Source organism: Sapajus apella, unplaced genomic scaffold (assembly GCF_009761245.1).
Source record: "Sapajus apella isolate SASKATOON/1434 unplaced genomic scaffold, GSC_monkey_1.0 scaffold19, whole genome shotgun sequence".
Lineage (NCBI taxonomy): Eukaryota > Metazoa > Chordata > Mammalia > Primates > Cebidae > Sapajus > Sapajus apella.
The window spans coordinates 29,298,693-29,318,831 of record NW_022436959.1 but is presented as its reverse complement, the minus strand read 5'-3'; the positions used below and the strand labels follow the sequence as shown (position 1 = coordinate 29,318,831).

Sequence of the window (20,139 nt, the reverse complement as noted above, 5' to 3'; positions counted from 1 at the left end):
AGGAATCTGAAAAAATATACATAGTTACTTTGCATATTTTTATTATGATAATATATGTATAACACACAATTTATTATTTTAACCAGTTTAAAGTATATGGCTCCATGGGATTACTTACATTCACATTGTTGTGCAATCATCACCACTTTCCATCTCCAGAACTTTTTCATCTTCCCTGATACTGTTTGGCTGTGTCCCCACCCAAATCTCACCTTGAATTGTAATAACCCCCATGTGTCAAGGGCGGGGCCAGATGGAGATAATTGAATCATGGCAGCTCTTCCCGCGTACTGTTCTCATGGTGGTGAATAAGTCTCACAAGATCTGATGGTTTTATAAATGAGAGTTCCCCTGCACATCCTCTCTTGCCTGCCCTCATGTAAGATGTGACTTAGCTCCTCCTTTGCCTTCTGCCATGATTGTGAGGCCTCCCCAGCCATGTGGAACTGTGAGTCAATTAAACCTCCTTCCTTTGTAAATTACCCAGTCTTGGCTATGTCTTTATTAGCAGTGTGAAAAAAGACTAATACATTCCCCAATGGAATATTTAACATAAATTATAGGTAGTTATTTGTCATTTGGCAATCTCTTAAATTGGGACCACGATCTTTTCCTTGAGAGTGGTCACCTGATTGGAATTCCTTCTCACCATCTTTTTTGTATGAATTGCCACTCTGTGATTTTCAATTTCAGTTTTTAAAAAATGAAACAAGAAAGACACCTGGAAAGGAATCTGAGTATAGAATCCTCTTTGATTCCCCTGGCCCCCTATGTGTCCTGCTCACATCTATTTTGAAAGCAAACTAAAAAAATTGAGAAGGCTGGTCTCGAACTTCTGGTCTCAAGCAATCCTCTTGCCTTGGCCTCCCAAAATGCTGGGATTACAAGCATGAGCCACTGCACCCAGCCTGAAAGCAAATTTTTAATCACCCTATATTTATCCAGATTTTCTAACATACTCAACCTAGTTTTTATGGAAACAAAAATTTGTTCTTTTCACATTTATATTTTATTAGTTTTCTTAACATTTATTTAAATGACTAAAAAAAGTTTGGGGCCAGGTGCAGTGACTCACACCTGTAATCCCAGCACTTTGGGAGGCTGAGGCAGGTGGATCATGAGGTCAGGAGTTCAAGACTAGCCTGGCCAAGATGGTGAGCCCTCTTCTCTACTAAAAATACAAAAATTAACCAGGCATGGTGGCATGTGCCTGTAATCTCAGCTATTCAGGAGGCTGAGTCAGGGAATTGCTTGAACCCGGGAGGCAGAGGTTGCAGTGAGCCGAGATTGTGCCACTGCACTCCAGCCTGGGCGACAGAGCAAGACTCTGTCTCAAAAAAAAAAAAAGAAAGAAAGAAAAGAAAAAGAAAAAAAGTTTGGGTTCAAACAAATTGACTCATGGAAAGCTTCCAGCAGAACTGGTGGAGACAGAAGTGTAGGGCATCTAGAGAGCTATCTGCTTGCTGTGAGCATTTAAAGTGAAGGGTGACATGGCATGATCTGGCAAGTCAGATATTACATTAACATGATGGATTCCAAATAGCATGCATATCTGTGATGGTTAATTTTATGTGTCAATTTGGCTAGACCATGGGGTGCCCAGACATTTGGTTAAACATTAATCTTCTGTGTCTGTGACAATGTTTCTTGATGAGGTTAGTATTTGAATAGGTAGACTGAGTAAAGCAGACTGCCTTCTTTAATATGGGTGGGCCTCATCCTATCCTTTGAAGACAACATGAATAAAACAAAAAGACTCATTAAGGGGGAACTCCACCTACCTGACTGCTTTGAGCTGGGACACCAGTTTCTTTTTGGCTTTCGGACTTGAAACTGAAACATTGACGGTTTTTTAGTCTCCAGCCTGCTAAGTTTCAGATTGGAAATATATGTCAACTTCCCTGCGTCTCCAGCTTGCCAGCTGCAGATCTTGGGATTTCTCATTCTCCATAATTGCATGAGCCAATACCTTATAATAAATCTCTTTTAGGATCTCTCTAATAGGTATATTCTATTTTTTTTTTTTACCTTAAGAAAAATGAGTAGCTTTATTTTTCCTCAACATACATTTAGAAAATTGGTCCCAGAAGAGGTTTCATGAAAAGACCAGAGAACCATGTGTAAAATAAAGAGTTCTAAACCAGTAAAGAAAAAAGGGGGCACAGATGAAGCACACATCCCCAGGGGCCCCTGCAGCCTAGGACCCTCCCATCAGAGAGGAGGTAAGGTCTTTGATGGCTTTTGCATTCAGTTGAGGGATCATGCTGATCTTCAGGAATTTGCTGCTTGCATACTTATTCTTGATGGTGATGAATTTAGTTAAGTTTTCATTTACTTTCAGCACATTTTTGACCATGTGCTGTACAACTTCCAATACTTCATTCTCTGTGTATCTTGTATAACACTGCTGTTTTAACTTCCATTTTCTTTTGGCCAGAACCTTCTGAGACAAGCAGGAAGCAGCTGCTGCTGCCTTAGAAGGATGATAATGCATTATATCATAGTCAATGAGAGTCAATTCCATCAAATATGTGGCTAAAGTGTGCCGTTCAACATCAACCTTTCCGCTTTCAATGCTCGCCTTAAGAAGTGTAGTGGCAAGGGTCGACCCAACTCAAATTTCAGTTTTTTCAAAATTAGTTTCCATTCCTTGGATTTGGGAACTATTGTAAGCATTGTCTGTGATGTAAACAAAGCCTTCAATATTTGGAGAAAACATCTCCTCATGCTTGGAAGCCAAGAGCAGAGCAGTCATCCCAATTAGTTGAAGCTTCCTCCAGGAAACTGGCTGAACCAGTGAAAATAACGCATACAGAGTCTCCTGAAGAAGCCTAAAAACTTGGAGTGGATTTGCACCAGCCAGTCTACTAGGATGGTGCACACATACATCCATTTATACCTCATCCATCTAAGAAATGTGGGTTTATGAACTGTAAAACCTCCAGCTTCCTGAGGTACTCATAGATATCCTTAACATAGTCACTGCAGAGCTAAGGATTCTTCCAGTCTTCGTTACCAATATCCTCAATTTTGCAGAGCAAGGCAACAGAGAAAGCTTGGCAGAGGTTCCCTTCTTCATGGAGACATCCTCAGGTGTAGGAAAAGGACCCTCTAAAACCAACATTTCCATCTGTACTGTTTCATAGAAACAATAGGTTTCAGTTGTTTGTCGACATTAGTTGTTTTCGTGGGTTGCACTGGTGCTGTGGTGTTCTGAGCGTTCTTAGCTACTTGTGCTGCTCTGGCTGTAACTGAATTTCCAATTTCTTCTGAAACAGTGTGTCTAATGGTTCCATGACTCGCAGCTTTAGAATTAACTACTATCTCTCTCTATGTATATACCCATTTATCCTATTGGTTCGGTCTCTTTGGAGAACCCTAATACAAAACCTGAAAACTAAATGCAATGTCGATCTTGGGACAGAAAATTTCACTTTTTAAAGTGAAATTTAAAAAGGGTCTGAAATTTAGTTAATAGTAATGTACCAGTGCTGGCTTTTTAGTTGTAACAAATGTACCATAGTAATTTAAGATGTTAGCAATAGAGGAAGTTGGTTGAGAGGTATAGAAACGCTGTATTAACTTTGCAATCTTTTCATAAACCTAAAATTATTCAAAAATAAACATTTTGTTTTAAAAAATAGCATGTACCATATGATCTGTCTCTCTGCAACTATTCCTAATTGTCTATCTATTTTTATTTATGTATTCTATTCAACAAATGTTAGCTATCTTTACTTTGGGAAGTTAGTTACTTATTTCTTCGTGCTTTTCTGTATTGGTAGAGTTTAAAAAAAAAAATAGGCTGGGCACGGTGACTCACACCTGTAATCCCAACACTTTGGGATGTCAGGTGTTTGAGACCAGCCTGACCAACATGGAGAAACCCCATCTCTACTAAAAGTACAAAAATTAGCCAGGAATGGTGACACATGCCTGTTATCTCAGCTACTCAGGAGGCTGAGGCAGGAGAATCCCTTGAACTCGGGAGGTGGAGGTTGTGGTGAGCCGAGATCATGCCACTGCACTCCAGCCTGGGCAACAAGAGTGAAACTCCGTCTCAAAATAAATAAATAAATAAATAAATAAATAAGCATACATATTTTACTAAAACAGTGAAGTCACTTTTAAAAACATCTGAGGCTGTTTTGACAAGATGACTTCTAAAAATCTTCCAGAAAAACTATGATCTTTGATTTCATGTTATTTTTTTTAATAGTATGGTCTCACCTATAACATTCTCCTTAGGAACCCAAAAATGATTTTATGATGAGGCTCCTAGATTGATACTCTGCAGCAGGACTTGAAAAATGACCAGGTCGTGTTACCATAAGAATATATTGTTCCTGTTTTTTTTTTTTTTTTTTTTTTTTTTTGTTCATTAAGGCTGCTATAACAGAATACCTTAAACTGGGTGGCTTATAAATAACAGAAATTTATTTCTTACAGTTCTGGAGGCTGGGAAAGCCAAGATCAAGGCACCAGCAGATTGGTGTCTGTTGAGGGCCTGTTCCCGGGTTTATAGATGGCTGTATTCTCACCCTTACATGGTGGAAGGCGCAAATGAATTCTCTGGGGTCTCTTATTTATAAGGACACTAATCCCATTCATGAGGGCTCTTACCCTCATGACCTAATCACCTCTCAGAGGCCATGTCTCCTAATACCATCACATTGTGGGGTAGGATTTCAACATAAGAATGGGGTTGGGTAGGGAAGCAAACATTCTTTAAATAGCACGGACCCATACATAGCTTAATGGTTTATGTCAGTGTGTTACTATGGCTGTGTGCTAGCCATAAGCTTCATAAGGAAATGAAAGGCTTTTGGTTGCAATTCTTCTGTGGTTCTGTCCAGTAAAGCAATAAGAGAATCAAGAAAGTCAGGGATTTTTATCTCCAAATCAAAGCAGAACTTACCTTTTAGTAATTGGAGGAATTAAAAGAACAAATTCCTAAATGCTCTATGTTCTAGTACAAATACAATTTTTTAATACTCACTCTGTTTATCCTCATATCCTCTCTTTTTTTTGTTGTCTTCTTCTTGTCGCTATTTCTCCTGATGTCCAACCTCTCTCTTTTGATCCTTTTTTTTTGAGGCAGGGTCTCACTCTATCGTCCAGGCTGGAGTGCATCAGTGATATGACGGCTCACTGTGACCTCAACTTCCTGGGCTCAAGCCATCCTCCCACTTCAGCCGCCCAAGCAGCTGGGACCACAGGCACACACCACCCTGCCCAGCTAATTTTTGTATTTTTTGTAGAGACGTTGTTTTGCCATGTTGCCTAGGCTGCACCAGAACTCCTCTGGGCTCAAGTGATTCTCCTGTCTTTGCCTCCCAAAGTGCTGGGTTTATAGGCATGAACCACCATGCCCAGCATCCTTTGACTTAAAATATTAGGTCCTATTGTAAATTCTCAAGGGAGCCATTTTTTTTCCTTTTTCCACTCTAATACTATGAATTCTTTGCAGATGGAGAGACTGTTCTCTTCATTTCTGTTTCCCTTCTCTTACCCAGTCCTCACGCATCAAATCATGGAGGATTGTAGCCACAGCTGCAAATGGAACTCTGGGGATTTCCAGTTCCTCCTACTCATTCTAGTTCTATATCTCCTTCTTCCCATTGTTTTTCTTTCTCAGCCCGTTTTTCTTCTTATAATGTAGTTATAGGCTTATTGTCTGTATTCTTCTGTGCCTTCTGAATGTGCAAGCTCTTAAGGTCATGCTGCTGTTTATATGAGGCCAGGTCTTCCCATTAACTTGTGCTTCTACAAAGTAATAATTTAATCTATACCAGTGGTTCTTAAACTCTAGCAGGCATTAGAATCACCTGGAGGGCTTGTTAAAACAGACAGCTTGGTCTACTCCCAGAGTTTCTTATTTAGTAGGTCTGGAAGGGCACTGGAGAATTTGCATTTTTAACAAGTTTCCAGGAGATGCTGATGCAGATATTGATGTTGCTAGTCCAGAGAGTACACTTTGTATATCATGGGCCTACAGTCTACAGAGGCATTGGCTGGTTGTCTAGTTCCCTTTACAGGGAGGGAAAAGGAAATGCAGATGTTCAGTGTCTAGAACTTAGCCATAAAGTGAACATAATGGGAAGAATGTGCATGTTTTGTTTGAAACCAAGCTATAAAGGCTTTTCTTTCTCTTATAATGATTATTCTCCAAATCATTTCTGTAGACCGTAAGTAAAGTTAAAAGTGCTAAAGGAGGAAAGACTATTGATATTTCTATCAGAGCACATAAAAAGGTTAATTATGGCGTGTACCTCTTAAAGATCTCCTTGCCATCTGAGCCATCTCCAGAAATACTTGCCATAGAACTGAAATAGAAATGATTATGTGAGTAAATTATCACCCACACTCCTTGCATGCATCATTTCATACCACAAGCCTTTTCTCTTTTCAAGGAATAATGGTTTTACATTTTACTTTGTGATGGCACTCTAATTGCTAAATATAATAGGGGCATTATGTTACAAAGTTAAAAGACTCCAAGTGAAAAGTTAAGTCAAATATAGTAATTTCACACAACCAATGATTCTTCAAAGTTTGCTTCTCTTTCTTTCCAGCTGTCTCCCAATTGTGAACTCTCACAGACTCATGAAAATTGAATGCTAAGGCAGAGAAAAGCTAACAGGGATCCTAGAATATTTCTAGTCCAGGAGTCTGTAACTGTGATCTACTGGCCAGATCTGGCCCACCACCTGTTTTTGTAAATAAAATTTTATTGGAAAGTAGGCATGCCCATTTTTATTGGGACACGGCCATACCCCCTTGTTTACATGTTCTGTGTGGCTGCTTTCACACCATAATGACAGAGTTAAATAGTTGCAACACGGACCATGTGGTCCAAAGCTGAAAATATTTACTATCTTGACCTCTACCAAAAAAGTTTACTGACTCGGCTGTAGTTCCAGCTATTCACGGGACAGATTAGAAATCTATCTGGAGGGAGAAAGTGGGGGAGGGGAGGAGGGGGTGGAGGGAGAGGTAGCTCAGGTTTAGAGATTCAACAGAAAGAGGATTGCAGAATGCGAGGCATCTCCCTAAGCAACTCCTGTAAGAGCTTTGGTTCCCTGAAAACCAGTCACAGCTGTCCTTCATGTATTAGGAGAGAAGGGGATGTTGGGGTAAGTTTGTATCTCATAATTTTCAAAGAATCTCTTCAAATGTCAACCCCAAAAGGAAGAGAGTAGTGAGACAGAAGTGTGCTTCGATGTTGGTCCAAAGTGTTATTTATGGCATTTATTTGCACAGTATACAAAGCACATTAGCAGCCTAACATTTGGGGCTCATTTCTAATAATGAAAAAGGCATTTTTCATTGATGAGGAAATCATTAGGATCATCTTGTCTTTCAGAAAATATACCAGCATTCTGTTATGTAGCATTCTCCATAGTGCCCAAAGCTTTCAGGAGAACGTGCCTTATAATGGGAATTCTTATTTCCTCAAGTTATTAGTCACTAAATTGACAAAAGTATTCGAGTGTGTGTGTATATGTTTACATTGCCATTTTTACGTAATTTATATATCTGTGTCTAATATAAAATGATACAGTAGTGCTAGGTGCTCCCTAATCTCTCTCATTTATATGTTAAAATACATCTGTTCTATAAATGAACAGAAGCCCAAGTTCCATGGTTTCAGGTAAGTGCCAAGATATGTACAATGAGTTAAAATGGAGTATCTTCACAAAAAGGACCATTATTTTGTCATTCATCAGCTTTTTATTGGATACCTCCTCTGTGCCAGGAACCCACTGTACTGACATGATACACACCAAGAGTCTAAGAGGATCTCATAGTCTGATGGGGAAGGTCACCACCCTAAGACATGAAATACAATCGCTGCAAGTTCTGCCATGGAGAGAGCCCTGGAAGAAACATTTGAGTGAAGTCCAAAAGATGAATAGGGGCTTGCCATGCAGATGTGCACATTCCAGGGAAAAGAAATGTACTTTTAATGTTAATTCTCTTGGGAAATATTCTTGACTCCTTAGTCCAAACTCCTGAAATATCCCTATTCTGTATTCCTATAGCATCTATCTATCATAGGACTTTTCTGTCTGCCTGGCATTCAGTAGGTGTTTAGCAAATGAATGAATTATGAGTGAGTGAATGAACACATGGCATGAGTGAGTAACTTATGATTATACAAAAGTCAGAGATGTGAACCACTGTAGCCTATTCTTGGAACTGCGTATATGGCTAGAAGATAAGGTATGGGGAAGGAGGGACATGAGGCTGAAGAGGTAGGTCAGTGTAAGATTGTGGAGGCCCCTATATGCCACTCTGAGAATTGGATTATATTTATTATTTTAGCAATTTCATATTGGCCCCCGATCTGTGCCAATCCTGTGTTAGGCTCTGGAGCTACAAGATTCAGCCCCTCCCCTTGTAGACCTTACTGTTTCACTAAAGCAATATGTTTTTGGTTTGTTTGACACGAAGTTTTGCTCTTGTTGCCCATGCTGGAGTGCAATGGCACAATCTCGGCTCACCACAACCTCCGCCTCCCGGGTTCAAGCGATTCTCCTGTCTCAGCCTCCCAAGTAGCTGGGATTACAGGCATACACCACCACACCTGGCTAATTTTGTATTTTTAGTAGAGATGGGGTTTCTCCATGTTGGTCAGGCTGGTCTTGAACTCCCACTTCAGATGATCTACCCACCTCGGCCACCCAAAGTGCTGGGAATACAGGTGTGAGCCACCATGCCTGGCCACTGAAGCAATATTAAATGTGGATGAGATATGGGCCCTGGATATAGACTGCCTTTAGTACTGTTTTAGTTTTAAGTTCCTCCATACTAGCTGTGCAGTGTTCAATTTCTCAATGCTTCAGTTTCCTTATCTTTAAAATTGGAATAATAACAGAACCTACCTCATAGTTGCTGTTGTGATTAAAATGAGATGATGTATGTAAAACTTCCTGGCACAGGGAAAGTACCTAACACATATTAAGCACTCTTTCCAGTGGGGAAAACAGACATTGAGCAAGCAATTAAAACTATGATGGGGGGACCGGGCTCAGTGGCTCACGCCTGTAATCCCGGCACTTTGGGAGGCTGAAGTGGGCAGATAATTTGAGGTCAGGAGTTCAAGACCAGTCTGATCAACATGGTGAAACCTTGTCTCTACTAAAAATCCAAAAAAATTAGCTGGACTTGGTGGTGCATGCCTGTAATCTCAGCAACTTGGGATGCTGAGGCAGAAGAATCGCTTGAACCCAGGAAGCGGAGGTTGCAGTTAGCCAAGATCGTGCCACTACACTCCAGGCTGGGTGACAGAATGAGACTCTGTCTCAAAAAAAAAAAAAAAAGTATAATGGGAATTGCAGAAGATGAGGCCCATAGTGCAAAAACAAGATAATGGTGGCAGGTGGTGGTGTGCCGTGGACAGGATCTGGAGATTCAAAGAAGTACTGTCTAGCAGAAGAATGGATGGAAATGAGGCTGGAGAGGTGGCAGCAGCCAGCGCATGGAGAGGCTCAGGGGAAGATTTTGGACTTTGTCCCAGGGTCATTGAGAGCCACCGAAGTGATTAAGCATGGGAATGACACAATCAGAGTTGTGAATTTTTTTGTTTTTGACACAGGGTCTATCTCTGCCACCCTCGCTGGAGTGCATTGGCATGATTAAAGCTCACTGTAGCCTTGACCTCATGGGTTCCAGCAGTCCTCCGGCCTCAGCCACCTGAGTAGCTGGGACTACAGGGGCATGCCACCCCACTCAGCTAATTTTTTTTTATTTTTTTTGGAGAGATGAGATCTTGCTATGTTGCTCAGGCTGATGTTGAACTCATGAGCTCAAACAATCCTCCTGCCTTGGCCTTCCAGAATGCTAGAATTACAGGTGTGAAACACCATGCTTGGCCCAGAGTTGTGTTCTTAATAGATGAAGAAAAGTGGACAGCTGTAAGAGATTGCAGTAATTGACAGGAATTGGTGATTGATCGACTATAAGATGAGAGGGAAAGAAAGAATGTAAGATGACCCCCTGATTTCTTGATTGAGCCATTGAATTAATAGTGTGCCATTTACTCAGGATCTATGAAATGAGGAGCAGACTTTTAAGGGCAGTTGAAGTTGAGGCGACAGTGCAGATGGTGATGGAGCTCAAAATATAAATAAGCATGGAACCTGGGTATGGATGAGATTGTCAAGGAAAGCATATGACAAAAAAAGACAACCAAGATGGAACTCTGGGTATAGAAGAAGACTCCAGAGGAGACTCAGCAGAAGTATTCAAAGTGGTTTGTTAAAACCTATGAGATGGTGATATGACAGAAACCAAGGGAGAAGAATGGAGAGCATGGGCAACATTATCCAATGCTGCTTCGTTTTTTAATAAGGATTAAAAATGGCCCACTGGATTTGGCAATTAGATCTCTTATCAGGGTCATTTAAAACTCTTCTATATCCTGAACATGCTGGTTTCTAAAGATCCAACCACATGTTGCAGCAAACATTAAGATACACCAAATTCCACGTTAAATTTATGTCATAAAAATTTAGGAGATTAACCTTTTTCCTTTTGAAATTGTTACAAATTAAAATTGTTCTAGTTTCTTCTGTATTTGAGTCAGTCGATTTTTCTTTAGATCTCAAACATTTTGTCGGCTCTTGAAAATGTAGAAGACCTAGGCTGTCATCAATAGTGACCATATTCAGGCTGGCTGTGGTGGCTCAGGCCTGTAATCCCAGCACGTTGGGAGACTGAGATAGGCGGATCACTTGAGATCAGGAGTTCGAGACTAGTCTGGTTAGCATGGTGAAACCCTGTCTCTACTAAGAGTACAAAAAATTAGCCAGGTGTGGCGGGGGCTGCCTGTAACTGCAGCGACTGGGAGGCTGTCTGGAGAATCTCTTGAAGCAGGAGGCAGAGGTTGCAGTGAGCCGAGATCACACCACTGCACTACAGCCTGGGTGACAGAGCAAGACTGTCTCAAAATGAAACAAACAAAACAAATAGAACCACATTCAGAGAAGGCTACAGGGGCCATGGAGTGAATGAGTGATGGAGCCAAGATAGTAAGTATGGACTTCTCTTTCCCAAACATAGCAAGGAAAGAAAAGAAAGGGATGGAGAGAACAAAGAGGGCCATAAAATCCAGAGAGGATGTGATTTATTTAAGATTGGAGTTTTTCACATGGCTTAGAAGGAAAATGTAGCAAAAAAAAAAAAAATTGATGACTCCGGAGAGAGTAGAAATATTTGATCAAAATACTGCTTAAGGAGGCAAGAAGAACAGATCCAGAACATAAGTAGGATTCACCTTCTTTAATGTCCCTTTTTCTTTGAGTCCAGATGGAAGGAGGTAAGAACAGGTAGTGGATAGATGCTCACATCCGATAGCTATCGTTAATAATGAAATGTTAAAATCGCAACTCTGTCAAGTAACTGCCACCACCATTTGGCATTGTTCTCCTAAAGATGGGAGACTACAATAATGGCAGTGAAAGGTTCCAGCAGTTAACAACTCTGTTTCATAAATAATTTCAAACTACTCTGTGAGGCACAGTGCAGATGCCTGTTGGGGTTTGGCCCCTGATTCCTTTATGAGCCAAAAAGAGTCAAAGTACTCTGTCTATAATAGATGGAAGTAAAATGCCCACCCGTGTCAAGCAAATTGATTTGTCAAAAGCACCATTTGATAAATTTGTTGATTTACAGAGAAGGCGGGAGCTGTATGGGAAGTGCATAAACTCTTTGGGGCGCTTGGGCAGCAGCACTAAATATTGCTGCAGTACTAAATGGTTTCCCTAATGGCCCCAAAAGTAAATGCATCCCCAAAAGTCTCAGATGTGCCCAGGTGGTAATTTACCCTCTGAGACTCAAGATGATTACAAGTGCTTTTCAAGAGCTATATCAGTGGCCCAATTCCAACTTTACAGATAGGGAAATTGAAGTTCAATCTAGGCCAGTTAATGACTGTTTAGAGTAGATACTAGCCAGCTTAAATGGCCAGCTAATAATTAGCATTTCTGCTCTGACAACAATAGGTATTCTAGTGATCATGTCAGAAAATATTTGTCATTCAAAGTGTAACTGTTCACAGTGAAATACTTCATATTCATTGCTATGGAGTAGATAATTAGTCCAAATAAGATTGACTTGAACGGGCTTTTGCAAAAATGTTATTTTAGTTGTGGCTTTTTGTTGTTGTTAAATGGTTGTCAACTGTAGAAACAAAAATGAAAACTCAAGTCAATAAAGAAGACAGGAAAACTTTTTTATGATAGATGCTGGAAGTAGGTCTCAAATTTTGTGAGCATAATTAAGTTTATTGACTGGGTCATCTTTGGAGGTGTTGCTTAACAAGCCATGAGTGTTTCAGAGCTGAAGGGGGCCTTGAAAGCCTTAAGTCAAAAGTACTTATTTTACAAATGAAAATAATTGTCTCTAAAGTGGCCCAGCGAGGTCTTTTGCCTTAAGCTTGCAAAGTGAGAAAACCCATTTACCTAAAAGCAACACAGATTGGGGGTCAGGGACTCCCAGGACTTGAAGGCTAATGGCCACAGAAAGCAGTCATTAGACAAAGCATTGTACCTGGTCATTATTATCACCCAGATTTATTGTAAAAAGGCCCACCAATTCTTGGGCCTCTTCCCTCAAAAGACAAGACACACACACACACACACATACATACATACATACATACATAAAGAAAAATTAGTTACCAAATGATAAGCATATAAAACTTGAGGCAAAGAAGATCTATTCCAGGGCTCATCCACCTCTAAGCTTCCTTCCGTATCTAACAGCTTTTAGGAATTTCATGACCAGATAATTATAAATTTCTCTAGGAAGAAAGAAATAAAAGCTACAATAACAAACTGTACTCTGTAAGCACAATTGAACCTTGATTATTTTTGATGATGCTTCCTAGTGTATTATGAATGTGTTATTATAAAGTTGACAGAGAAGAGCAATGGTCTGTGTAAATCTTGCCTAAAATGTTAGTCTTTTGGTCAGTAGACCAAGAATGAGAGCAGCTTAGGGTTCTGGGATTGCATGGAATGGGGCATTGGTTTTGTTTGTTTTGTTTTATCTTGTCATTGGTAATTAGATTTTGGACAAAAGTGCCAAAATAGGCCATTTTAATCAACATTGGGACTTCCCTGTTAAAATCTTGGCTGAGTTCAGTGAGTTTCACAAACACATAAAAAGCAAGCTTGAAAACTGGCAGAGGGTGGCCTGAAAAGGAAATTCAGCTTTCTTGCCTAAATAAGAGATGCATGTGATTGTTAATCAAAATAAATATAAGGATCAAATAATTATAATTGCATTAAACTCTGAGGAGTTTAGACTTCTCTCATATCTATAAACTAAGAATAGCTATTATCTAATTCACTTATGAATTATAATCCTTTACATTTATGTGTCATCTTACACATCACAAAGTGCTTTCAACTGTTATGATTTGATTTGATGTTCACACTAAGTGCAAATGGGCAGGCCAGGTATTATTAGCCCCATTTAATAGATGAGTGAGTTGAACTTATGAATGGTCCAGAGTTTTTTTCATAGGCAACACTGCCTCTAAGATCCTGTTAGCAGTCCCTTTGTGAAGAGTAATCACTTCTTTGCTTAAGGAAGAACTAGGCCTTGAAAGGTTGCTGTCATTTAATATAAATGTTGACTGAAGTTGTGTACACTCTGACCTAGAAACATAAGAAGTATGTCATTGACATATTTTTATGATATTCAAGCAGGCTATCTTTTTTTCTACCAATAATAATTGAAATAAAGAGAGTACAGATTAGACATATGTTTTCAGTTGATGGTAGGAATGTAAAGAGGCTCTTAATGAATTTGTTAATGGCTCTTCCCATTTTGCTCAACACTCGGTTATTAATGCCATTGAGTTTTGGACTTTGATCATAATAACATTTATCTGTTTCTTTAAAAGCTGGGGTTTTTTTTCATACTCAAGGTTACCCTAGTTGCATAGTGCACTTTTGCCAGCCTGATGGTGCTTCTGAATGCCTCCAGACTAGTACTCCCTAAGAATGTGTAAAATACTCTTTTCATGCCAGCTGTTGTGCTCCTTTTATTCCCCCAATTTGCATATGGTGCATTACTGAACAAGAGAGTTTTTCTTTCAGTTTCACCCAATGCAGGTGTGCAGTCATTCTGAGAGAGATTTTATAATCGGCTATGTAAATTACCGCTCAGGTCCAAAGGCTGAAAAAATAGTTTTTCATAAAGACAATTAAAAAAATAATATTTATACTTTTTTTTTCAGTCTTCTGAAAAAAATCTTTCTGACAGTAGCAACCTTACAAACGGCATCAGTCATTGTGGGAAGGGTTGGCAATTATTTTTATAGCTTGTGTAGGTTGTAGGAAAAATTCCAGAGCCATAAATACATAATAAAATGTATTACTTTGTTTTCTGGAAAAGCCCACCATAATTTCTTTTTTATATTTACTTTTAAAATCTTCCCAGATACTTAAGAATTCCCGGAATCGATATCCTCTCAACCATTGCTTTTCTTTTCCCTGTAGCCATTTTCTATAACATGTACTTGTCTCAGACCCAGAACGCCAAATGGAAATACTCAGGTGGAAAAGTTTTTTTTTTTTTTGTCAGTTATGTATATGTATACAGATGCTAATTGGGGTAAAATGAAGGTACTGTGAATCTTTAGGTATTATAGAAAATCTGGGCTTTTTAAAATGTGAAGTACCCTTAACCTTAATTATTGTGACCAGAATTCCTAAGGATATATAAAAGGTCAAATATTTACCATGTGTACAAATCTGACCCCAATAATAATAGGTTATTTATCCTGTAGCTCTTTTTAAATGTCAAAAATTATATCACGTTTCATTTAAAGAAAATAGATGATTTTCATGAAAACTAATTTCATTAATTATTAAGATATCACTAGCCACCAAATGTAAGATGATTTTGAACTTAATTCCTTCTCAATAAACATAAAATAATTAAAAATTTATTAATATGATTTGCTGCTTTACTCCAAATTTTCACAATCCTTAAATAAAAAATAAAGCAGGAATGCAGACATTTTTGCCAAATGGCTCCTTTTACCCTTAAGTTTTGTTAAAAGTTTTGGCCAATTCTATAAAAGCCCAAAAAAATAAAAAATAAAAACTTTCTCTGCTTTGTCCTAAAAACTTAGTTTCCAAGTTAAATTTTATAATCACATTAGAATCACTTTTAATGTTTACATTTTATAGAAAGAAAAAGGAGTATTTGACTTGGTTTCTGGTAGTTTACAAATAAGGCATAGTAGAGCCTTACATTTATTGTAATACTCAGAAGGAAATGCATCCTTTTTTATTACACAGTGATCTGTTGGCTGAGCTCAGACTGCCAACCTCTCTGTACCCTGCTTTGGTTGACTAGATGGCTCACTCCCCTGGATGTTACATAAATAGCCTGTGCTGGTAGAGGAGGGGACTCAGACACCAACTTTAGACTCAGACTGACTTGAGAGAGTAAAAGTCTCAATGGGCTTTGGAGAAAAAAGTCATTTTGTACCAAAGACATGGGCAGTTTTTCTAAATTCTGTGATTTTAAATATGTCTTCTGGTCACTTCTCTTAGTTCTCTGTTGATCAGGCCATTGAAGAAGCAAAAGGATTTTTTTTTTTTACAAATTATTTGCCTTTCCAGGAGACCACATTTCAGGTGAAAATATATAGCCCCATACTCTTTCCTAAAGATCATACTAAGTCATCTTCCCTCTCACATTCTTGCTAGAACCCACTCCGGTGTTCCTTTTGTAGGTGGCATCTACTTCTTATCCACTGTAAGTTGTGCCAACCTGCTTTCTTCAGCAGACTGTTGGTGCAAAATAAATGGTGTGATTTGTAGTAATAATGATGACGATAATGACTCTTAAAACATGTAACTAATCCCAGTGAACTCTCAGTGATGTGTAGGCTGTGGAACACATGGTTGACTAACAGTGATAATGACTGAAAACGAGGTGATAAATTACTGTGCAGATTGTTGATGGCCTATAATTGTCTTAAAAGGAGGATATTTTATAACAGACTAATCCCATTTAAATAAATGTGTGTGTAGCATTTTAGATAGATAGGGCTGTATCTGTATATTTTTGATAATAACCTGCTCCATAAAATACAAGATACAAAACAACTTAGATAAACACCCCTTAGGTCAAGGGCCATGGGAGGTAAGAATTAAGGTTGTGTTTGCTCTTTCTTGAATGTTGCATTGTTTCTGGGTCGGTAAGCATAACTTTAGAGACTCCACCAATATAAACACTAAACTACCTACTTATGAGCCTGTGTTTACACAGTCCGGATCAAAAGCGCAGACACTCAGGTTCATTTGCATTTGCTGCCAAAAATGTCCTAATTCTTCTTTTGAAAGGGAGCAATAATTCATATTTTGATGCCGTTTACTCCCAAGGTTAATTTATATTTACAAATTTTATAACAGGCCTCATGTTCTTTACCATGTTGCCAGCACTTTCTTTTCTTTTGAGCGGCATTGTTCTTTTCTAAGGAACTGATTGTGTGGCAGATCGTAGGACCATTGCAGGGAGCAGAGATGAAAAGCCTGTTATTCCAAAGGATTAAATTGCAATTCTTAGTGAACCATTGCCAAGCTATTTTTTTACAAACCCGAGGAGGATTGGAAATAGGAAATGTTATGCCTTGCAAAGGGGTGGGAATGGTTGAATGATGTGGAAGAACAACCATCCTAGTAAGTGTTATTAAATTCTGTTCAAGTAAAATCATGGAGCAAATAAATGGTGATAAAATCAGTAAAATATCCAGCTGGTCAGGAATAATAAGCAACTGTGTTTGTAAAGAAGTAATAATATCATGACATCAATTTTTATTGAATCTATCCCATAACTCAATAAAAATTTACTCATGATTTTTATTGAATGTAGCATATAGCATTAATACACAAAAATAATTAGAATTCCAGCTTTACTTTAGTATCTTCAGGGTTCAAGGGCTATTGGGCAGACGACCTAAAATTTGCAAATCACTTGAATATGACCTCTTGTGGGAAGGATAAAATGTAGTAGGAAAAAACAATGAAAGGGAGTCTCTGTCTTGGAGCACAATAACTGATCACATTTGCCAAAATCTGACCTGAAACCAGGAAGAGAAATTAGTTCTGTTTGAGGTTCTAAACACCAGGAAAGTTTCATATAACCTGAGAGGGGACAGGATAAGTAAATTTTGGAAAGAAAACATCATAAAGAGATGTTTCAAGATTAAATTCTGAAATATGTTAATAAACTCAGAGGAAGATAAAGGATTTAAGTGCCCAATGTAATGGAGAAATTAAAGTAGAAAAGAAACTGGCAATTAGCTGTGTGCTCATTGCAACAGAAAGCCTACAGGATATCATTGTGGTTTCTGTTTTCGTGTCACTGAGAATCAAGAACAAACTCCACATGAAATGCTGTAATAAAGAGCTCAAAAATATGCACTGAAAATATACCATGTTTCGGGCAGATATCAAGCATGATGGTACATGCTTGGGATTAAAAAGATGGATGAGATATAATATCTGTGCTCTAAACGCTCATAGTATTTGGGAGAAAAGAGACATAAAAGAGGATGATTGCAGTCTAAACACTGGAGCAGATGCTACAAGGATTTGTAATACAAAGGAAGTTCAAGAGCTGCAACTTGCTTTGCCTGGAAAAATCAAGAAATGCTTTGAAGAAGGAGTAATGTTTGAGTTGGGTCCTGGAGGATGAGTAGGAGTGCTTCAGGCACAAAGAAGACAGATGCAAAGGATAACGTACATGCAGTGTGATAAGTCCAGGGTTGCCTGGGTTGGAGTCAGCAAGAGAGGAGTTTGGAGTTTGGTGGGGTTAGGCTATGGAGGGCCTTTCATACTTGCTGAGGGGTTTGGCCTTAACCAGTTAGGTGCAAAACAGTGTTAGCAGCTTTAAAGCAAGGGAATGACCGAATCAAGCCTGTGTCTCAGAACAGAAGCTCTGGCTGGGAGGGGTAGGATGAGGCTGAAGTCTGCAGGTAGCAGTCAGGAGGTAGTTGCAGCGGGGACAAAGGGGAGATGAGAGATCAGATTCCATAGATAGTTTGGAGGTGGTATGAGTAGACTTTTGTGAGCTATTAAATGTTAGGAGTGAGAAAAAGGGAAAAGTTGAAGGGGTTTTCAGCTCCTAAGGTTGTGATACCATTAACTGAAATAAAGAACACTGCAAAAGAAATACATCCTTTATGTCTACAGCAGGGCAGTGTGGGGTTGGTGTGCAGAGCAGTCTAGCAGATAGGTTGTTAAAATCCTTCCTGCGCAGTGGAGGAGACTACAAGTCAGAGAGAACCAGCCAGAACAGTGTTCTCACCCTGCCCCACCCTATTGTGTCCTTGAGGAGACTCATGGGTCAGAAACATTTGATTGGAATTTTGCTAAATTTTTATCTATTACAAAACGCAATTTTTAAAAACAGGCACATTCAAGCATGTCATGTACCGAATGCTGTTACAACAGAGACCAACAACATGTCAACTTGTTTCAGATTAACCCAGAATGCGGCTCTCAGAACAAATGGAAGTTCCCTCTCATTACTTATAAATGGAATAGTATCCTGATATTACAAGGCAACTTGTTTAAAAACTCATATTTTTACCATTTCCAACAGCTTATTTTTGTTATCAAGAAAATCTCAATAGTATGTGACTAGTAAGAAATCACAGAAATATTAAAACCGTCTTACTTTTTCAATTCGTTGATATGCATAAATATGATAAGTTCGAACTAATGTTTACTAAATTTTCTTATTTCTTTCTTATATTCCATCTGATATATTAACAGTTTGGATATTTGTGCTGCCCAAATCTCATGTTGAAATATAATCCCCAGTATCGGAGGTGGGGCCTGGTGGGAGGTGTTTGGGTCATGGGGGCACATCTTTTATGGCTTGGTGCTGTTTGCATGGTAGTATGTTCTTTCCAGATCTGGTTGTTTAGGTGTGCGGCGTGTCCCTGCCCACTCCCTCTCTGCTCCTGTTTTCACCATGCGAAATGCCTGCTCCCAGTTTGCCTTCCGCGATGAGTAAAAGCTCCCTGAGGCCTCCTCAGAAGCCAAGCAGGTGCCATCGCCATGCCTCCTGTACCGTTTGCAGAATCATGAGCTAATTACACCTCTTTTCTTTATAAATCACGCAGTATTTCTTTATATCAACACAAGAACAGCCTTGCACGCCATGGTATATGGGTTGTAATTATTCATAAGATTTTTGAAAAGGGGTTCCATTTCTTAAAAAGTTTTTAAAACACTGAATATAAAGTATATATTACATTTCTTTCTCCTGAAATTTATTTCTCAGATTGCTACTCAGGTCTTCAATTTATTGGACTCATTTAAAATTCTAAAATTGTTCTTTTGCTGACTTCACACACGTGTCCATATTCTTCTCCTGGCTCCTCACTTCCCCCTCTGAGCATGGGATTTATGCAAGACAATAACAGGAACAATCTAATTTGGCAGCATAATAACCAACCAAAATATGTCTCTTCTGTTTTTCATTTTGCTTGATCATGTCAACATCAAAATGCAAGAATGGGTGAACTGTTTTGAAGTCTAGGTTTTGAAAACCCTTGTTTACTGGTGTGGATGTGTGTGCTTTTTTATATTTAACAATAATAACAGCTTTCTCTGTCATTTTTACACTTTCATTCCAAACCAAAATACATTAAGCAGTTATGGTAGCAGCTAAAATGTTTGTGGAAGAATAAAAATGTGCATTAATACAATTGACACTTATTTTATTAATTTATGTAATCTTATATGGGCAAGGATCAACTCTTCGGTTGTATATAACTTTTTAATATGTTACTGGAACTTCATCAACAGCTTCTTGATTGGGTCTCAAGCATTAATCAGGCCCCTCACAAGTCCTGTAAGAGGCTTAAACATCTTGCATCCATCATAAAGAGTAAGTAGGACCATAATGACTAATCACATTAGCATAATTTAAAAATGCAGAGCGTGAATAGCTTTTTTCACCAAGATTTGTAGTAAAAACATATGCACAATAAGACTGAAATGATTCATTACACCATTGGCTTGTTTATATTATAACATATTTATGTGCCCGGCAGAATGAAACCATAAAGCTGCCATTAATGAGTACAGGAAA

The 20,139-nt window shown here is 38.8% G+C and overlaps 1 pseudogene; it reads right to left on the bottom strand.

Moving 5' to 3' along the window:
• Positions 1 to 2,171: 2,171 nt before the first annotated feature.
• On the bottom strand, positions 2,172 to 16,497 carry LOC116557293 (annotated as a pseudogene).
• Between the last annotated feature and the right edge of the window lie 3,642 nt (positions 16,498 to 20,139).